Source organism: Rhinopithecus roxellana, chromosome 1 (genome assembly GCF_007565055.1).
Source record: "Rhinopithecus roxellana isolate Shanxi Qingling chromosome 1, ASM756505v1, whole genome shotgun sequence".
In the NCBI taxonomy this organism is placed as follows: Eukaryota; Metazoa; Chordata; class Mammalia; order Primates; family Cercopithecidae; genus Rhinopithecus; species Rhinopithecus roxellana.
Window position 1 is genome coordinate 93,459,199 of NC_044549.1, and position 20,225 is coordinate 93,479,423.

Consider the following 20,225-nt stretch of genomic DNA (forward strand, 5'->3'; position numbering starts at 1 on the left):
GATTTTCCAGGTTGTTGTGTGTCTCAGTTCCCCTGGCTAGGAAAACGGATCCCCTTCCCCCTTGCGCTTCCAGGTGAGGCGATGCCTCGCCCTGCTTCAGCTCTCGCGGGCAGGCTGCAGCAGCTGACCAGCACCGATGCCGGCACTCCCTAGTGAGATGACCCCAGTACCTCAGTTGAAAATTCAGAAATCACCGGTCTTCTGTGTCGCCGCGCTCGGATTTGGAGACTGGAGCTGTTCCTATTCGGCCATCTGCTCCGCCGGGATCTTCTTTTCTAACACATTGTCAAGCTGCAAATGTTCGGTCTTTAATGCTCTGCTTCCCTTATATAACTGAATATATAACCCATAACCTTATATAACCTTTAAACACACCAAGTCACTTCCTGAATGTTTTACTCCTTAGAAATTTTTTCTGCCAGTTACACTAAATCATCTCTCTCAAGTTCAAAGTTCCACAAATCTCTAGGGCAGGGGCAAAATGCGCCACCTGTTTGCTAAAACACAACAAGGGTCACATTTGCTCCAATTCCCAACAAGTTCCTCATGTCCATCTGAGACCACCTCAGCCTGGATTCATTCTCTATATCATTATTGGCGTTTTTGTAAAAGCCATTCCACAAGTCTCTAGGGAGTGCTAAACTTTCCTACATTCCTCCTTCTTCTGAGCCCTCCAAACTGTTCCAACCTCGCCTGCGACCCATTTCCAAAGTCAGTTCCATTTTCTGGTATCTTTTCAGCAATGCTCCACTCTAATGGTACCAATTTACTATATTAGCTCGTTTTTACACTGCTAATAAATACATACCCGATACGGGCAATTTATAAAAGGAAAAGGTTTAATGGGCTTACAGTTTCATATGGATGGGGAGACCTCACATCATGGTGAAAGGCAAAGAGGAGCAAGTCACATCTTACACGGATCTAGCAGGAAAGAGAGAGAGTTTGTGCAAGGAAATTCCCCATTATAAAACCATCAGATCTCGTGAGACTATTCACTATCATGAGAACAGCATGGGAACGACCTGCCCCACGATTCAATTACCTCCTGCTGGGTCCCTCCCACAATACGTGGGAATTAAGATGAGATTTGAGTGGTGACACAGCCAAACCATATTACAGCCTTTGTCCAATATTGATGTTACTGATTTGATAACTTGGTTAACAGAGTAAGCTCCAGAATTTCCACCATAAAGTTAATATATTACTTTTTAAAATGAACACATAATGTTGTGAAAACATTCCTGTTCTTCATCTATGTAAAGCTTCTGTTATTCATCAAACTCTCATTAGGTTTAGTGGTCATTAATGACATTATGATTTTATAATTCCTTCTGTATTTAATGACATACTAGTAAGATGAACTTTTCTTTCTCTCTAATTTTTCCTTTTATCAGCACAGACTTATGCAATTTTTCTTAAATTTAATGGGTGATAATACTTCACTGTCACTGTTAACTATTATTAATTATTATTTTTCAGTGGAAATCCATTCATTTTGATTATTGTCTTCCTTCAAGTAGGTCTCCTTTATTCTCCGAGAACTTCTTTGCTGTTTTGCATATCAAGCTCTTCCAGAGCCATGTTACATTTTCCCTTTTTTAGCCCTGGAATTAACTATTTCTGTAAAATGGGTGCTAGGTATAATTTATTGCTGCTGGTGTGTCATTTTTTTTATACCCTGTCAGTACTCAAAGCTAAGAACCTAAATTATCTAATTCCTTTATACTTAATATAATTACTCATTTACCCAAACTTAGAATATGCAAAGAAATTGTTTCAGAATTACTAACCCATAGCACTATGAAAAGCACACCAATTAACTGAAATTCAATATGTCCTTCGTATTTTTGTTTTTCACATGGAGGGAGGTGTAAAACATACACAGAGCAAACTACACAAAACTTAAGTAAACTTCATCTACAGCAATCTCCCTCATTGTGGAGACTGTGTGTGCCCTAGGAATGGGTTGGCTGCACGGATTCTCCAACTGCTACTCTCCTGCTCTTCTATTATTCATCTAGGTTTATAGAAACATCTCCTAGTCTTCTTCTAGCACCATGTGGCTAATCCACAGGCTTAACATTTTAGCTGTAATCATGGGTTATTAGTCAAGACAGGCAAACTCTGAAATAAACTACATCAAACTTGAGGTCTAAAAAGGCATGGACTGACTCTCAGCATGCACCTTATCCTACCTTCAAGTATCTTCATATTTCACTGTCCAAGCTTCAATAATTTCCTTGCATATTTGATGGTATATTTTCTCATGTTGTTTACAGTAAATTTTGAGAGAAAACATCAAAGCAAACGTGCTTTCCCTTGGTCATCATTATTTGTACATCAAGTAGGTCATAATTAGGTACTATAACTTACTGATGCTCTTAATTACCAAGATTTGCATTTTATTTAAATTATTTATTTATTGAATTTTACATGTATGTTGCTTATATTTGAGACACTTGTTAATATTAGATATATATCAACATTCATAAACATTTATTTATAAGTCTTCATGTTACCATAGATGATACTAAGGTAAAAAATTACAGCCATTAACTAAGGTTGCCCTGCTAAATTTGGGAAAAACAGGGTCTGGGAACTAGATTCTCCTGATTTTTAGTGCAGTCAGTTTTCACTAGTTAATACCGTACGCTACTTAGTTACCTAAGTAGAGGCAGAGGTTTCCGGTGAACAAGACGGGAGAATGTTGAAAAAGATGCTATTCATCTTATTGCTAGCGACAAATATATCCTATTTAATTATTGCCATAGACATTAAAGAAAGAATTGTGTGATCTCTCATTTTCCCTTTATATAAATATAATACTCTATTGGTAATAGAGAAACAACAATAATGGAAGTTTATAAACCTACTCTTTTCTTTTATGAACAGATTCAGTGGCATCAGAAAAATATACCTGAAAAAATTATTTTATTTTTCAGTGTTTTAGAGTGTCTCAGGGGACAGAAGGATTGTCAGGATTGTTAGTAGTGCCATGATAATTTTCAAATACTAGTTTCTGTTTAGTTCAAAAGATGGTTGAGATATAAAATTCAATTATTTTGTTTAGATGCAAACGGTTATAAGAAAATGCTGTTTTATCTCTTTGAAGATAATTAACACTTTATCTCAGTTAGATTGTCTTTAGCTGCAGTGATGTTGTCTAATATATCATAAATGTTTAAACCTTATAGCACAACCTATTGCCGTTAATTTCTAGTGTTCTAAAATATTTTCAAAAATTGAGAGTATGGTCTTTAAACTATGCTAATTCCTTTCAATATAAATGAATTTAATTTTATTTTTACTTAAATTAATCTTAATAATTGAAATTGATATTGTGTTCCAGTCTATTGGGGGAACATTTATGATCTAAATCTTCATGAACAGTCTAGACTTGTCATTATAAAAATAGCAATCAAAAAGTCAATGATCTCATAAAGTATCAGTAAAAATTAAAATTAAAATACAAAATCTAATAGTCAGAAAATAGTATCATAAAGTAAAAATTGAGATCACTAAGTAAACCCACTATTCAAAAATGATATGAAATACTTATAAAGGAGAATAAATGTGTATATGGATAAAATTAGAATCAATAAATACCAGAAGAGTAATCAGTTGACAGGAAAATTAACATATGTGAAAAGAATCCAACCAATGGAACAGAATGAGGATCTCCTCGACAAATGATGTTGGAATAATTGGATATTCACGTGGAACAAAGTTACACTTAGTCTTTCCCTTACATGATCATATAAGCCAATTTCGTCTAAAAATTTTTTCAAAGAAGATGCAAAATCCACAAACCATAAAATAACTGACTGACAAATTTAATTTCATTACAATTGAAACCAAAAATATGCATAAGCACATAACAAAAAACTGTTAAACTGAAACCACCTTGAAGAAAATGAAGAAAATTTATAGTCTGAATGAAAAATCTGTTTATATAATAAATGATTAAAATTAGTAATATATTTGTAAACTATTTCTACAATAATTGTTTTAAGTGTCTATATAAAAGATAAAAAATATGAATAGACAATTGCAATGAAGACATACATGTATGGCTAATAAACATACACAAAGATACAGGGACCCATTATTAAATAGTACAAGTTAAAATCATAATTAAATCTTGTTTTAGATCGTTCAGATGGACAAAGCATTCTGTTAAAGGTGTTATGAGGCCAGTGTGGTGGCTCATGCCTGGAATCCCAGCACTTTGGGAGGCCAAGGCTGGTAGATCACCTGAAGTCAGGTGTTTGAGACCAGCCTGGTCAACATGGTGAAACCCTGTCTCTACTAAAAATACAAAAATTAGCTGGGCATGGTGGCAGGTACCTGTAATCTCAGGGGAAGCTGAGGAAGGAGAATTGCTTGAACCTGGGAGGCGAGGTTGCTGTGAGCTGAGATCTCACCATTGCACTCCAGCCTGGGCGACAAGAGCAAAACTCTGCCTTAAAAGAAAAATAAAAGAAAAGAAAAGGAAAGAAAAGAAAAGAAAAGAAGAAAAAAGAAAAGGAAAGAAAAGAAAAAGGAGATATAGTTGAGGGTGTGGTACCTAAGGACTTTTAGACACTGTGATGAGACAGTTTAGTAGAAATAATTTGGACAACGATTTTTATAGAATGCCCTGAGACACATGACATAAAGGTATACATGGATACATGAAAATAATAATCAAATTCAGGACAGAATTTTTATCTGGACAGAAAGAAAATACATATATGTACACACACATGTATATATACATGTATATATACACCTGTTTGTGTATATATATATGTGTGTATATATATTTTCTTTCTGTCCAGGTTGCATCTTGTCTCACAATGGACAAGCTTTTGTAACACGTGTGGAAACAACACAACAAGAGAAGTGAATTAGAGGAATGGTTATCCTTTCATGCTTTCTGTTTCTTTAGCATTGGCTTCACAACTAGTAGAACTTAAAGGAATACAAGTAAACCAGGACTTTAGTAATCTATCAAAAAGTATTACCCAATCTCACTTTAATTCATTGGAATAATTTCATATTTGTATACCAGAGATAAGAAATTTCAACAATTCTAGTGAAATATGAGTATGTATTTGTTACCTTTCAGATAGTGGAATTTAAGTTCCCACACAGCCGTTTCAGTATGTCAAGGTAAGCTGATTCAATCTTCTACTATTCAGCTTTTGCTTAATCAAGCACAGTGAGCTAAAACAGAGTGGCTTTGATAGACATCATTCTTTAAAAGGAGGTGAATTTCTTTTCAGTTTATGCTGCATAAGGATTTATACTCCCATTTATGCAGTTGTTTCTGCCCAGTTAAGAAATAAGTACTTTCTTACTTGTGCTTCCCATTATCATTTACTGTGCCCTTGGAAGAAACGCCTGCCTCCCTCTTCAGCCAGATGAATCCTATTCACTTGTCAAGAGGCTCCTCCTGAAATCCTCCCTAGACTTTCTCTATAATAATTGGGCCATTGCTTTCTTTTTCGACTCTCGTGTTTACTTTATGCCTCTATCTCAGATTTTAATAGTTATAATACCTTATACAGTATTACAAACATTTTTGAACATATGTTTTTCATATAGGTATATAAGTTCATATTATGCTATGTTAAATATCTTTCAAAATAGGATAAATTAGACAACTAACAAGTATAAAGAGGGTAGGTCAAGGCATGACTGAAACTTGTAATAAAATGAAAACTATGGAGTTGCACATATTTGCTAGATTTGAAATGTATAAATTTGACTTCAACCTTCATAGTAATGAAAGCCAGGTGGGAAAGGTAGTCCGTTACATTAGGTTCTGAATAAATATGATGAAACCAAACCAAATTTCTAAAAAGCATAACATTTCCTGATGCAAATAATTTGTCAGATGGCCCCCAAGGCGAGGATATTATGCAATGTCACGATCTTTCTCAACAGCGTCATTTTAGGGCCCATAGCAATGATATATGTGGCATCATTTCTTTAAATAGCCCTCAGTGTGGTTAAGGACATTTCAGCAAAATTCAATTCAGTGAAAGAAGTTCTACTGGATATCTACCTGCTATTGTTTAGCTATTATCCTCATCTTACCTTGTGTTAAGGGATCAATTTTAGACTGTCGGGAGAAAGTATGAACTGATAGATTTTAGAAAATCCTTCATAAATTTCCTTTCTCGTAGCTGAACTTTTATACAGTAGATTGGTGGAATGTTCAAGACAAAGTAAAGCTGGTGGAATGTTCAAGACAAAGTAAAGCTCCTTTCAATTCAGAGCTGTATTTATCAATGGATCCTGCTGAGAATAAGCGTGATATTCTTTTATTAACATCAGAAAGTGAGTATAGGGTAGGATCTATATAATAATCATGCCTAAACAAGGTACATAGTTCTCATGGCAACCACTACAATATGAAAAAACAGTAACAATGTTATGAGGTTATAACTAAGGAGTGGAATAGAAGGTCGAGAGTCAACACAGAATAAATCTTTTTGTTGTTATTACTAAATTTATTTATAAATTTAATTTTAAAATTAAAATATTTATCAAAATATGGTTATTTCCAGGATGGAGTTTTAGGTTTGCCCTAACGAACAGACAAATGAGTTTCTGGGAATAAGTCTTAAAACATGGCCACTTGTATCTGATTGTAATTAATTACTAGACCACTTACCCACTAAGATCACTGATTATTCGTTATAATTAAGTAGTAGTATCTACTTGTACGGACAGGCATTTCTTTCCATTGTATATATTGAGAATATATATGTATACACACACACACACATATATATGTGTGTGTGTATATATATATATAGCATTCAGTTTTTACAAACATGGTATTAGATAATTAACAAAAAGATTAAAATGAATAGGGGGAGCTTTGACATGTAAAGAGTTTTGAAGTTGTCATTCCCATTCTTACTGAATGGAGATCACACAATAAATCACTACTGGGAAATCTACAGATATAGGCTATTTTAGACTAATAGTTGATATCTGCTTACCTGAAGCCATAAACTAGCAGGAACATATAAATGGTAATTGGAATGAATGACTGGAGGCTCCTTTGAGAGTGGACAAAAGTCATGGAGGTGGGGGCAGGTCCCAAACTCATAAATATTTGCCATTGGGAACTTCATCAGATACCAATGATAGAGTCAAGAAAGGTCTCCTTATGGACTGACACAGGGAATAGAAAGGTAACCATATAAAATACGGCCAGAGAATTGTTCATAACAAAGGCCTATTCTCCATTAAAACATTAAATTCATATATAAGAAAAAAGAAAGATCTAAAATCAATAATCCAAATTTCTACCTTAGGAAACTAGGGAGAGAGAACAATTTAAGCCTAAAGCAAGCAGAATAAAATATATAATTAAAATTAGAGCAGAAAGCAATGAAATTGAAAAACAGGAAAACGATAGAGGAAATCAGTCTGAAGTTTTCTTTTTTTCTCTTTCTTTCTTTTTTTTTTTTATATCTATGCCAAGTTTTAGAATGAGGATGATGCTGGCCTCATAAAATGAGTTAGGGAGGAGTCTCTTCTTTTCAATTGTTTGGAATAGTTTCAGTAAAAATGGTACCAGCTCTTCTTTGTACCTCTGGTAGAATTCAGCAGTGAATTCATCTGGTCCTGGGCTTTTTTTGGTTGGTAGGCTATTTATTACTGCCTCAATTTCAGTACTTGTTATTGGTCTATTCAGGGATTCAGTTCCTTCCTGGTTCAGTCTTGGGAGGGTGTCTGTGTTCAGGAATTTATCCATTTCTTCTAGATGTTCTATTATAGTTCATGTGCATAGAGGTGTTTATAGTATTCTCTCATGGTTGTTTATATTTCTGTGGGGTCAGTAGTGATAGCTCCCTTATCATTTTTGATTGTGTCTATTTGATTCTTCTCTCTTTTCCTCTTTGTCTAGCTAGTAGTAATCTATTTATTTTATTTTTATTTTTTTCTCAAAAAACCAGTTCCTGGATTGGTTGATTTTCTGAAAGGCTTTTTGTGTCTCCCTTTCCTTTAGTTCTGCTTTGATCTTGTTTATTTATTGTCTTCTGCAAGCTTTGGGATTTGTTTACTCTTGGTTCTTTAGTTCTTGTGGTTGTGATGTTAGGTTGTTGACCTGAAATTTTTCCAGCTTTTTGATGAGGACATAAATTTACCTCTTAACATTGCTTTAGCTGCATCCCAGAGATTCAGGTATGTTGTCTCTTTGTTCTCTTTAGTTTCAAATAACTTGTTGATTTGTGCCTTAATTTCATTATTTACCAAGGAGTCATTCAGGAGCAGGTTGTTTAATTTCCTTGTAGTTGTGTGGTTTTGAGTGAGTTTCTTAACGTTGAGTTCTAATTTAATTATGCTGTGGTCTGAGACACTGTTATGATTTCAGTTGTTTTGCATTTGCTGAGGAATATTTTACTTCAGATTATGTGATCAGTTTTTGAGTAAGCACTGTGTGTCCATGAGAATGTATATTCTGTTGTTTTTGGGTGGAGAGTTCTCTATATATCTATCAAGTCCACTTGATCTCTAGCTGAGTTCAGGTCCCTGAATATCTTTGTTAATTTTCTGTCTTAATGCTCTAATATTGATAGTGGGGGTGTTCAAGTCTCCCACTATTATTGTGTGAGAGTCTAAGTCTCTTTGAAGGTCTTTATGAATCTGAGGGCTCCTGTATTGGGTGCATATGTACTTAGGATAGTTAGCTCTTCTTGTTGAATTGAGCCCTTTATCATTATGTAATGCCCTTCTTTGTAATTTTTGATCTTTGTTGGTTTAAAGTCTATTTCATCAGATACTAGGATTGCAACCCCTGCTTTTTTTTCTCTTTTCCATTTGCTTGGTAAATCTTCCTCCATCCCTTTATTTTGAGCCTATGTGTCTCTTTGAACATGAGATGGGGCTCTTGAAGACAGCATACCAATGGAGTTTCACTCTGTCCAGCTTGCCATGCTGTCTGTGTCTTTTAATTGGTGCATTTAGCCCATTTACATTAAAGGTTAATATTGTTATGCATGAATTTGATCCTGTCATCATGATGTAGCTAGCTATTTTCAGAGTTGTTTATGTGGTTGCGTCATAATGTCACTGGTCAGTGTACTTCAGTGTGTTTTGTAGTGGCTGGTAATGGTTTTTCCTTTCCATATTTAGTGCTTCCTTCAGGAGCTCTTGCAAGGCAGGCCTGGTGGTGACTTATTCCCTCAGCATTTGCTTTTCTGAAAAGGATCTTATTTCTTCTTTACTTATGAAGCTTAGTTTGGCCAGATACAAAATTCTAGGTTGGAAATTCTTTTCTTTCAGAATGTTGAATATGGGCCCCCAATTGCTTCTGGCTTGTACGGTTTCTGCTGAGAGGCCCACTGTTAGTCTGATGGGCTTCCCTTTGTAGGTCACCTGGCCTTTCTCTCTGGCTCAAAAGATGGTTTATTGAAAGGATTAGTAAAATAAGTCCCTAGCCCTGTTAACCCCGAATAAAAGAGGGAAGATACAATGATCAATTTCAAAAATAAATAAAAATAAATAAATAAATAACACATACAAAAGGACAAAAGAGAGCCCATCACTACTGACTATATTAAAATGCTAATAAATGAAGAGTATAAACATTTCTAGGCCCACAGATTTGTATTTGATATCTTAGATGAAATAGAATGCTGCTCGAAAGATAAAAACTACCAAAACTAAATATCAAAGACACATAAGTACACACACACAGATACATATGTATTTCCAATGCCTAGCTCAGTGTTCATGTAATAATTGGTACTAGCTAAAAATAATTAAAAAAGAATAATCCAATTCTAGTGGTTACGCTTAAAACCTTTGAACTTTTGCCTTGCATTTCAGAAGACTTACCAATCTGATCATCTAAATAAAAGAACATACTCTAACTCTTTCACTTGTTCTCCAGTCTCCAAACACGTAGACAAATGCCCCCACTATTTTTATATATGCAACCTCACTTATGATAAAAAATTCTCTTCAAAAAGAAAGAATTGACAAAGTTAATGTCTTCTTTAGATTAAGAAAATGTATGTTACTTTTCACCTGTTTTAAGGCAGTGGTAACTTAAGCCAGGAAATATATTCAGATAAATGATTACTATTTGAGGTGACAGGGGGTAGTAAAGTGAAGTATGAATTACAAATACTATAATTCATTCACTAACTCATCACTTCCCAAAATCTACTAACAAACAAAACAGGGAAGGAGAAATAATTTGTACTTTTCAAATATTACAGTCCATTTTGCATAGTGATATTCATGGATTTTTGAACTTCTGTTTTTTTTTTTTCTTGAAAACTTGTTAGTGGTGAAATCATAAGCATGATAATATAAATTCAACACTAATTATGGGTTGCTATGTGTTTAAATGAATTAAAATATAAAAACATTTTTGAGCAAACTCTAAGAATGACCCAGTAATCTCATGTCATTTTGCTATAAGTGCATAGCCTTTGAAATGAAGAGATTTTTCCCTCATTTACTTCAGGTTATGATGTGCCAGTGGAAACACCATCTATAAAGGGCACACTGAGTGTGCTAACATATGATGGAATGGTTTCAGTATGCAGGCAGATCCCTATTCTAAAATACTATGTTCCCTATGAGTTCTGTTATTCCACCAGTATAGATTCTATTCACAGTAGACAAACGTGTGTAACAAATCCTTAAGGTCTATACTTTTCTGATGAAACTATTCTGATCAACTTTATTCACTTATAATTATCATCAGTTCTGAAGTGAACATTTCATCTCCTTTCATTTTTCATTGCTATTCCTGCTGATGAAGATAAAGTGAATGCATGAAGGACTTATACTGAATTGTTGCCATTTGTGCAATTAGTCTTCCAATTTCAGTTAGAAGCTTTATTTACCTAAATAATATTTAAAGTTACACATATTGGTAGAGTAGTAGAAATAAAATTTGCTTTTATGCAGTACATCTTAATGAAAGTTTTGTTATAAATGACAGAATGCATGGTGGAGTATGAGAAGGGAGAAGTTGAAAGTACAAGGTCCACATGAAATCTGTGAATTATAATAATTATTGTTTTCCCAAAGGGCTTTCAGGTGAAAAATATCCACAGGAGATAGAAACATCCTGCAAATGTGACATATATTATTACCTAAATCAAGATATGAGGAATAGAAGGTCCTTTTGAAGATTCAGTTAATAAACACAATTTATACTCTGTGAGTTTTCAGAGAGACCATCTGTGTGGCTTCATTTAGAAGTTCTTTATACTATGGGTGCCTATAATTCAACCTAGAGTTGCTTTATAATTAATATTTTTCATTAAAAATTTGTTAATATGAATCTCAAGGAACTTCTGTATTCACTGCTTTTCTCTATTTAAAATAAGCTGGTAGGCTTTTTTTTCCCCCAAAGCATTTAAGAAGTAGGATAATAGAGTTTACTAATCTAACAGAATTGTCATGATTGTGACAAAAACAACTGGAGTCCTTTGGGTACTGAGAAATGAAAAATTGTAGAATTAGGTATTGTAGAAAGCAGGAACTTAAACATCTAACTCCTGCTACCAGCATCACGTATGGCTGTACGTTCTAAAAGACACTGATAGTGTAGAACAATTATACCGTGCATATGATAGTCTTTCTGTGAGGCCAGTTATTTTAAATGATATTGATAAATATTGCCAGGGCTGTCCTCCAACCAATATGTTCAGCACACACATTAGGTTATCTGTAAAAAGGAGGTTAGCCTGAGAATATTGCTATTGGCATTATTGATTCTTTTTTTTTTTTTTTTTTTTTTTTTGAGACGGAGTCTCGCTCTGTCGCCCAGGCTGGAGTGCAGTGGCCGGATCTCAGCTCACTGCAAGCTCCGCCTCCGGGGTTTACGCCATTCTCCTGCCTCAGCCTCCCGAGTAGCTGGGACTACAGGCGCCCGCCACCTCGCCCGGCTCGTTTTTTGTATTTTTTTTAGTAGAGACGGGGTTTCACAGTGTTAGCCAGGATGGTCTCGATCTCCTGACCTCGTGATCCGCCCGTCTCGGCCTCCCAAAGTGTTGGGATTACAGGCTTGAGCCACTGCGCCCGGCCGGCATTACTGATTCTTGAGCAACAATGAGGTAAGAAACTCCTACAACAGAACTCAAATTGTTTAAGAGGGCTAATGTAGCCACAGATCAGTATCACTCCCTTTGTTACCTCTTAAAAATGGTAAAAGTGGCCAGGAGTGGTGGCTTACGCCTGAATCCCAGCACTTTGGGAGGCCAAGGCAGGCAGATCACGAGATCAGGAGATGGAGACCATCCCACTAACATGGTGAAACTCTATCTCTACTAAAAATACAAAAAAATTAGCTGGACGTGGTGGCATGCACATGTAGTCCCAGCTTCTCAGGAGGCTGAGGCAGGGGAATCACTTGAACCCTGGAGGTGGAGGTTGCATTGAGTGAGATCATGCCACTGCACTCCAACCTGGGCAACAGAGGGAGACTCCGTCTCAGAAAAATAAAATAAAATAAAAAAAAGAAAAAGGTAAAAACAAGTCCTGTAAGCAGGAACACTATTGAAATTCCCCATTTAAGTCTTAGAAGTTCCATAGTTAAAAGCAAACAATGTTAAAAAAGGCACAATCGAAGATGAATATACAAAAAGGCAGGCTACTTTGATGAATTTACATAAATGATAAAAAAACTGATTTAGACCACCCAAGACTAAAAGTGTTAGAATTATTGTATGAATAATTTTTTTTTTTTTTTTTTTTTTTTTTTGAGATGGAGTCTCGCTCTGTCACCCAGGCTGGAGTGCAGTGGCCAGATCTCAGCTCACTGCAAGCTCCGCCTCCCGGGTTCACGCCATTCTCCTGCCTCAGCCTCCCGAGTAGCTGGGACTACAGGCGCCGCCACCTCGCCCAGCTAGCTTTTTGTATTTTTAGAAGAGACGGGGTTTCACCGCGTTAGCCAGAGATGGTCTCGATCTCCTGACCTCGTGATCCACCCGTCTCGGCCTCCCAAAGTGCTGGGATTACAGGCTTGAGCCACCGCGCCTGGCCAAATACAAGGTAATATCCCGTGGTTCCACTGGGGCTCGAACCCAGGACCTTCTGCGTGTAAAGCAGACGTGATAACCACTACACTATGGAACCTTACTGAATAATATTTTTAAAAACTACTTGTGAAACTGTTTAAGAACATAAGGGATCAAATCACAAAACTGGACAATTTTAAGATATTTTTATAAATGAATACATCAGAAAGAGAAAATGAAACTAAAAGTAACTAAAATAACTAAAACTAAGAAACTTATAAATTTAAATAAACATCCAAAAATGTAAACAGTAGATTAAACACTGCTCAAGAGAAAGATAACCTGCAGAGAAATAAATAACAATAAAATATACAGAATGAAGTAGAAAGTAATAGAGATTGAAAAGAGGAAGGGGATATTAAGAGATAGGAAAGATAGAATTAGAAAGTCTAATGTGTATAATTGGAGTACAAGAAGTAATGAACTGAAAAATGTGATTTTTTTGCATATTCAAACAGGGAAAAGCATAAATTCACATATTTTGCTCTTTTTTTTGCAGAGACTCCAATTAAATGTATATACAATGCTAAAATATCTCTGGCCTCCGCACACAAAATGTCAGGAGTTCTCTTAAGTCACTATAACATCCAAAAACTTTCAGATGCATTTACAAATGTGTTCTATACACAAGATGAGAACACGAGAATTTGACATATCATGATCAGGAATCCATATTTCAGAAGTAGTTAACATAACCGAAACTGAATATCTGAATTAAGAAATTTAATTTAGGCCGGGCGCGGTGGCTCAAGCCTGTAATCCCAGCACTTTGGGAGGCCAAGACGGGCGGATCACGAGGTCAGAAGATCGAGACCATCCTGGCTAAGACGGTGAAACCCCGTCTCTATTAAAAAATACAAAAAAATAGTCGGGTGAGGTGGCGGGTGCCTGTAGTCCCAGCTACTCGGGAGGCTGAGGCAGGAGAATGGCGTAAACCCCGGAGGCGGAGCTTGCAGTGAGCTGAGATCCGGCCACCGCACTCCAACCTGGGCTACAGTGCGAGACTCCGTCTCAAAAAAGAAAGAGAGAGATTTAATTTAAATTTTTGATACTCATGATATTTAAGAAATATAGTTGTTAGAAATAATACATACTGCTTCAGCATAAATAGGGTATGAAATTCCATCAACTTCAAACTATTCAATTTAGTGCTATAATTCTTTAGTTTTGTATCACCCCATTTCCTGTGGCACTCTGTTGCCTAAGAATCCTAGATTGGCTTATTATGCTATAAAAATATTGTTGTACATACCATAGATGAACCTTTCAGTCAACAGGCCTGTTGGAATGCCCGAGGACAGAGCTTAGAGTGAGGCTTCTCTGAACTTTTAGGAACATGTTCTGTAGTAATTTTTGTGCCTGCTTGTCAATAAATATTTGTAAGTTTGGAAAAATTTAGTACAAAACTTTTAAAATTATAATATTTACTTGGTGGTAGGGCTGTATGTGAGGAATTACAAAGGTTCTCTCCATCTATAATGATCAGAGCCTACAGATATTTACTAAAAGAACCCAATAATTGCCTAACGAACAAATTGATTCAGGTCAATACACACACCCCCACACACACATATACACACGTAAATATATATAACCATGCATATATAAAAGGTAGGGTATTAATACTGTAATGTCATGTTTTTACATATGGAAAAGCACTGGGATTGCCACAGAGAAGAACTGGTAGCAAATAGTCATTTTCCAAGTAAAAAGTAATGAAATGCCAATGAATATGTCCTATTACTCTGCATTAGAAGATGTAGGTTTTTATTTTCATGTTAGAAGAATGACTTTTTAAACATGCATATAGGAGTGTTGCAACAAAATTACTGCCTTTGACATGACTATTTGGTAGAGCTCAATACTTAGTGACTAAACTTTTTGGAAAATCATTTTGCTTTATTATAATACATGTACAAAAATGCTTGAAACAATCTGCAAAAATCAGTCTTATATTTTTATTTTATTAAAAACCTTTCTTAAACTCCAGCAATATTATCCAAATTGATTACTTGCATATTTCATTGAATTGCCATCAGATGTGTTTCATAGTTATCCTCTCAGGACAGAAATCAGTCATGACTAAAAACCATTATATCAATATTATCCAGATACCTAGCTATATACCCAGCTATGCGTACAACCATATGCACATAGTTTCTAAATCCATACATGGAAACACTGTTGGAATAATTAGCTGCTTGGAAAGGTCATGCTCAATTGGATATATAAATGGAGAATAAATAAATAGAATTGTATATTTAATAGCACATAGCATATTATTTTTGTTTACAGAAATACAATTTTTGCCTTCTTGTTGACTACTCAAATACAGATCTACCATCCCTTCTTTTTTTTTTTTTTTTTTTTTTTTTTTTTGAGACGGAGTCTCACTCTGTCCCCTGGCTGGAGTGCAGAGGTGCAATCTTGGCTCACTGCAACCTCTGCCTCCCGGGTTCAAACAATTCTCCTGCTTCAGCCTCCCCAGTAGCTGGGACTACAGGTGCGTACCACCATGCCCAGCTAATTTTTTTGTATTTTTAATAGAGACAGGGTTTCACCATGTTGGCCAGGATGGTCTCGATTTCCTGACCTGGTGATCTGCCTGCCTTGGCCTCCCAAAGTGCTGGGATTACAGACATGAGCCATACTATCTCTTCTTAAAACACTTGGAACAAGTTATAGTTCAGATTTCAAAATTTCTCAAAGGAAGATACATAATATATGATTAACAGTTCACAGGAAGGGCAGGGCCACTGGTATTTCTTCAACAGAAGAAATATCTGATTCACTGATTGATATACATAAAGATTCTAGGTTGTCTTAGATTAGGTCATACTAGTCTGCCAAGTGGGTTATGCAAAAAAAAAAAAAAAAAAAAAAAAAAAAAAAACTCATACATTGGAATTCAAAATTATAGGCAAATAATAGTGGACACGTGTTCATTTCTACAAGCTTTCTTTCAATTCACAATGAAGCCTCATTGTGAAGGTTCACATTTCACCCACATGTAGATTCAAGGGAAGACTCCGATTCTGAAGAGTTTCTAATGTCACTTTATTTGCTATTTATTTTTATATATTTTCATCTTTGATGACAGTCAATACCACAGGAATACTTTGTAATTTCACTTTTGTACTTTTGATACGGGAACTAACTTTCTTTCTGTGTGACATCTTCACCATGTCTTGTATTCTCAAGCCCATAAGCTTCTTTCTACAAGTTGTTACTTCATATAGAATACAATTGAATTTGTATTTGATAGATAACAGTGAATCTCAATACTCAATAATATTTTCAATGACTTTGAGTTCAAAGATAAGGTCATTGCTAACTAAAGTTGAAAATAGATTCTCTTAACTCTCTTTTTATTTTATAGGAAATACTAAAAAAAAAAAAAAAATCAAATACTTCCTAGAATGGAAATTGCAATACTTCTATAAGGCTACTATGGGTAATTTTTTTTATCTTACTCTTTTTTTTTTTTTTATTATACTTTAAGTTCTAGGGTACATGTGCATAACGTGCAGGTTTGTTACATATGTATACTTATGCCATGTTGGTGTGCTGCACCCATCAACTCGTCAGCACCCATCAATTCATCATTTATATCATGTATAACTCCCCAATGCAATCCCTCCCTCCTCCACCCTCCCCCCTCCCCATGATAGGCCCCAGTGCGTGATGTTCCCCTTCCCGAGTCCAAGTGATCTCATTGTTCAGTTCCCACCTATGAGTGAGAACATGCGGTGTTTGGTTTTCTCTTCTTGTGATAGTTTGCTAAGAATGATGGTTTCCAGCTGCATCCATGTCCCTACAAAGGACGCAAACTCATCCTTTTTTATGGCTGCATAGTATTCCATGGTGTATATGTGCCACATTTTCTTAATCCAGTCTGTCACAGATGGACATTTGGGTTGATTCCAAGTCTTTGCTATTGTGAATAGTGCTGCAATAAACATACGTGTACATGTGTCTTTGCAGTAGAATAATTTATAATCCTTTGGGTATATACCCAGTAGTGGGATGGCTGGGTCATATGGTACATCTAGTTCTAGATCCTTGAGGAATTGCCATACTGTTTTCCATAATGGTTGAATTAGTTTACAATCCCACCAACAGTGTAAAAGTGTTCCTATTTCTCCACATCCTCTCCAGCACCTGTTGTTTCCTGACTTCTAAATGATTGCCATTCTAACTGGTGTGAGATGGTATCTCATTGTGGTTCTGATTTGCATTTCTCTGATGGCGAGTGATGATGAGCATTTTTTCATGTGTCTGTTGGCTGTATGAATATCTTCTTTTGAGAAATGTCTGTTCATATCCTTTCCCCACTTTTTGATGGGGTTGTTTGTTTTTTTGTTGTATATTTGTTTGAGTTCTTTGTAGATTCTGGATATTAGCCCTTTGTCAGATGAGTAGGTTGCAAAAATTTTCTCCCATTCTGTAGGTTGCCTGTTCACTCTGATGGTAGTTTCTTTTGCTGTGCAAAAGCTCTTTAGTTTAATTAGATCCCATTTGTCAATTTTGGCTTTTGCTGCCGTTGCTTTTCGTGTTTTAGACATGAAGTCCTTGCCCATGCCTACGTCCTGAATGGTACTACCTAGATTTTCGTCTAGGGTTTTTATGGTATTAGGTCTAACATTTAAGTCTCTAATCCATCTTGAATTAATCTTCGTATAAGGGGTAAGGAAAGGATCCAGTTTCAGCTTTCTACTTATGGCTAGCCAATTTTCCCAGCACCATTTATTAAATAGGGAATCCTTTCCCCATTTCTTGTTTCTCTCAGGTTTGTCAAAGATCAGATGGCTATAGATGTGCGGTATTATTTCTGAGGACTCTGTTCTGTTCCATTGGTCTATATCTCTGTATTGGTACCAGTACCATGCTGTTTTGCTGACTGTAGCCTTGTAGTATAGTTTGAAGTCAGGTAGCGTGACGCCTCCAGCTTTGTTGAAAAGGAAGCACAAGTCCTTAGATTTGTATTGTCTACCTAAAATAAGAAAGTAAATTTAAAATGATCAATACGTTGTCGTATCAGAAAGAAATTTCAGAACACCAAGGATAACTCCATTGAAGTTCTACGGGATGGGATGGAAGTAGAGGCTGCTATGAAATGAATAACAGCAGATAGACATCTGGATTCTCATTAGTAATAGTAGTGCGAGACTCTGAAGAATTATTATCTGTCTAAATGTGCAGTATGACTATTTCACTAGAACTCTTTATTTAACCAAACCAACATTCAACTGTGAGCACAAGATAAAACAACTGAAAGCATGCCTAAACACACAATGTTTCCCAATGTCCACCCCTGTCTGGAAGAATTACTAGAGGAGACATTTTGAAAAAAGGAGCAATAATCTGAGAGAGAGATTGTATAAGAAATAGTGAAGAACAATAAAACCGGTATAATTTATGCTTAGGCATATAAAGTAGCTTTTGAAGAAAACAATAGGACTTTTTTTTAGATTTAATTTATTGATTATCTTAATGTAGAGTAGGCTTTTCAATGTGCTGATATGAAGATGGCAGGGAGTGGGAGGAAGAGCAAATGATTGCTAAGATTCTTGATTTATATGAGAAAAATATAAAGAAAATGATTAACAAAGGCATTCATAGAATAGCAAGCTTAATACACATGTTAAAATTTCAAGGGGAACCATTTAAAAAATATTAATGAGATGTCAGACTTTCAAACCATTAGAGAAAAATAAATGTAAGGTAGCTGCATGAATTCATCAGAAGACAAGAAATATATTTTTTAAGCAGAGAAAGTAGAAAACATAAAAAAGTTGTTAAAATTAATGATTAAACATCTCAGTAATCACAAATCAAATCAATATCTAAAAACAATTAAATGCTTAGTTTCAAACTGGGTTTTAAATAGCTCTTTTCTTTTGTTTAAAAGACGTTAAACATTTAATCTTAGAAAATAAAATGACTCATTAATAGAGGTAGCAATGAAATAAAAGAATATCAGACATATGTCCAAAAAAAGGTGTTAATATTGGTGTTAGGATAGGACAAAGAAATGTTAATCGAATACATTTAAGAGGACATCTTAAATATCCTTTTAAAGAGGATATTTTAAAATCTATCACACTAGGAATATTTTGTGCTAAGCCTATTTGGACTCTAAAAGAAGCAAGTAACAGACAAATTCACAGGTTTAAAAACAAAGATCACAGTTGCCTTAAACTGAGATGGCAAAGATTGTAAGAAGAAGTGGTGGTATTGATGACATGTTAGAGTCTGAGACTAAGTTTGGGGTATGATTGTTTTGAGTTGCATATTAGAAAACTAAGTATACATACAAGTAGAAAGTTGACTGTAAAAGTCTTTGAATCACGTGTTAATCTAGCTACAAGGTATAAATTTAAAATCCTAGTATAAAAACTGCATTTAAAAATGTGTGACAAATGATATTTGGTTGGTGTACACATGTCAATTTTTAACACTTAAGCAATCCAAGGCTAAGTTTTTGGGCATTCCAATGTTTTTAGAGCAGAATTGAGAGAACACAGTGAAGCAAATGCAAAGATAAGAGTATACAAGGACATTCAGAGAGTGGTGACAGTATGGAAAAAGTTACAAATGCGTATTAAAGATGAGAATGGCAAATACTGCAGATAGATCAAGCAAGATGAAGACTAAGAATTGACTATCGAAATCAGTGATTAAGAAGTCATTGCTGACCTTGTATTAGAAGTCTTTACACGTGACAAGAGCAATAGGCTTGCTTGGAATGGGCTCAAGGGGTAATATGAAGAAGCATTACAATAAATGAGGGAAGTGAAGTGTGTAAGGAGTGTTGTTGTAAAGAAAAAAACCAGGTTTTTAATAAAGCAGAGGGAGAGGCAGGATCAGCAGTGAGCTCAGCAGTTTTAATTTGTTTTAAGATAGAGAAAAAGCTACATCTTTCACATTGATGTGAAAGATCATGCACACAACTAAAAATAATAAAACAAAGGTAAAAATTGAAGAAATGGGGTACTTTAGGAAAATGGTGTAGTAGTAATCTATCGTAGAACTGAAGGTGTTGCCTTTGGATAGAAGCATGAATATTTATTTCTAACGAAACAGGAAAAATGTATATATGTCATAAAAAACTATTACAAGGTTGTAATAGTGGTGGAAACATCTAGAAGGTATTTTGGCTGCTACTAATTT

At 35.3% G+C, this 20,225-nt stretch overlaps 1 non-coding gene across 1 annotated transcript; it reads right to left on the bottom strand.

The window, feature by feature from the left end:
- Window positions 1-13,037: 13,037 nt before the first annotated feature.
- TRNAV-UAC lies at window positions 13,038-13,110 on the bottom strand. Its single transcript has one exon. It is a non-coding gene; the product is annotated as a tRNA-Val (tRNA).
- Between the last annotated feature and the right edge of the window lie 7,115 nt (window positions 13,111-20,225).